Here is a 2,500-nt window from a genome sequence, read left to right as displayed (position 1 = left end):
CGGCAGCGCAGATTTTGCGACGAACATGGGCTGGGCGATGGACTGTCCAGGCCAGGCAGGAAAATTTGTCGAGGGGACACGCTGACGAAACAGCGCTGGTTCAGGCACGGCGGGCAGTGTTGGAATCGGCAGCGCCGACGAAATCGGCAAAGTCGGCAGAATCGGCAGCGCAGATTTTTCGACGAACACGGGCTGGACGGTGGACTGTCCAGGCCAGGCAGGAAAATTCGTCGAGGGGACACGCTGACGAAACAGCGCTGGTTCAGACACGGTGGGCGCAGTGTTGGAATCGGCAGCGCCGAGAAAATCGGCAAAGTCGGCAGAATCGGCAGCAGGTGCTGGCGATGAGTCAGGACGGACTGGATAGTCCAAGGCTCGATGAGAAAGACCGCTGGTTTAGACACTGGGGCAGTGGCAGCCCGCGGGGCAGTGTCGGCAGATTCGGCAGCAGTGTCTGCCGATTCGGCAGCGTTGGCTTGTTGGCGCGGGGGGCCGATTCGAGTGGGGACTTGGGCAGCGGGCAGTGAAAGCAAGAGTTTCCCCGATGCTGCCGGGAAAAACGCTCCCCGGGATGGCCGGGTGAGATGACCCGGCGGCCCGCGACGGGTCATTCAATTCCATGCCCCGTCAACATAACTCCCGATGTACTGTTTGCTTTTTCGGAAGAAGAGATCCATCCCCCCATCCTCGGCCAGCCAAAAACGCTCCAATTAATGGCCGGGTGAGATGACCCGGAGGCCCGCGACGCGTCATTCAAATCACTGCCCTATCGGCTACAACTGCTGATGGGTGGGATTAGAGGCCTGCCATGGTGGTGAGGGGCGGCGAGGACCGTGAAAGCTAGAGTTTTTCAGAGGCTGCCGGGAAAAAGGCCCCTCGGGTGGCGGGGTGCGAGGACCAGGCGCGTCATTCAATTCTCTTCCCTATCAACTTGGCTCCCGTTGGCGGGATTGGAGGCCTACTGTTTGTTACAGGGCTAAAATCGTCAGGGGAAGAGCTGACGAAACAATGCTGGTTTGGATGCAGGGGGTAGTGTTGGAATCGGCAGCGCGGACAAAATCGGCAAAGTCGACAAAAAAGACTGTTGGTCTGGACATCGGGGCAGCGGCAGCCATGCCGACAGGGGGGGAAATCGGCAGCACAGATTTGTGCAGCTGCAGGTTCGTCGGGGAAATCGGCAGCGCAGATTTTTCGATGAACATGGGCTGGAAGATGGACTGTCCAGGCCAGGCAGGGAAATTCGTCAAGGGGACACGCTGACGAAACAGCGCTGGTTCAGGCACGGCGGGCAGTGTTGGAATCGGCAGCGCCGACGAAATCGGCAAAGTCGGCAGAATCGGCAGCGGGTGCTGGCGATGAGTCTGGACGATTTATAGTCCAGGGCTTGATGGAAAAGACTGTTGGTCCAGACAATGGGGCAGTGGCAGCGCGGATTTGTGCAGCTGCAGGTTCGTCGGGGAAAATCGGCAGCGCAGATTTTTCGACGAACAGGGGCTGGGCGCTGGACTGGCCGGGCCAGGCAGGAAAATTCGTCAGGGGGGCACGCTGACGAAAACAGGGGCTGCGGAGTGGAAAATCGGCAGCGCAGATTTTTCGACGAACAGGGGCTGGACCGGCCGGGCCAGGCAGGAAAATTCATCAGGGGGGCACGCTGACGAAAAGAGGGGCTGCCGCGTGGAAAATCGGCAGCGCAGATTTTTCGACGAACAGGGGCTGGACGCTGGACTGGGCCAGGCAGGAAAATTCGTCAGGGGGCACGCTGACGAAAAGAGGGGCTGCCGCGTGGAAAATCGGCAGCGCAGATTTTTCGACGAACATTCGTCAGGGGGGCACGCTGACGAAAAGAGGGGCTGCCGCGTGGAAAATCGGCAGCGCAGATTTTTCGACGAACATTCGTCAGGGGGGCACGCTGAGGAAAACAGGGGCTGCCGCGTGGAAAATCGGCAGCGCAGATTTTTCGACGAACAGGGGCTGGATGCTGGACCGGCCGGGCCAGGCAGGAAAATTCGTCAGGGGGGCACGCTGACGAAAAGAGGGGCTGCCGCGTGGAAAATCGGCAGCGCAGATTTTTCGACGAACAGGGGCTGGACTGGCCGGGCCAGGCAGGAAAATTCGTCAGGGGGGCACGCTGACGAAAAGAGGGGCTGCCGCGTGGAAAATCGGCAGCGCAGATTTTTCGACGAACAGGGGCTGGACGCTGGACTGGGCCAGGCAGGAAAATTCGTCAGGGGGGCACGCTGACGAAAACAGGGGCTGCCGCGTGGAATGGCAGCCTACACGCAGATGCGAATTCGGCAGCGCACGATGGCTTGAGCAGGTCATGGGTTCGACTTGGCGCGATCTGAAACCTGGACGAGGGACTGTCGACGCTGGACGAGCCAGCGCGGTGGCCTGTCGTGCCCCGTTCAGGGGGGGCCTGCCGCGGAGACAGCCCTCGCGGGCTCGACAGCGCAGGCCAGCGTCCCCGACGTCGCTGGCCGCGGCAGGCGAGCTGCCGGGG

This window comes from Populus nigra, chromosome 2, assembly GCF_951802175.1.
Source record: "Populus nigra chromosome 2, ddPopNigr1.1, whole genome shotgun sequence".
Lineage (NCBI taxonomy): Eukaryota > Viridiplantae > Streptophyta > Magnoliopsida > Malpighiales > Salicaceae > Populus > Populus nigra.
Note: the sequence above shows the minus strand (reverse complement) of the source record.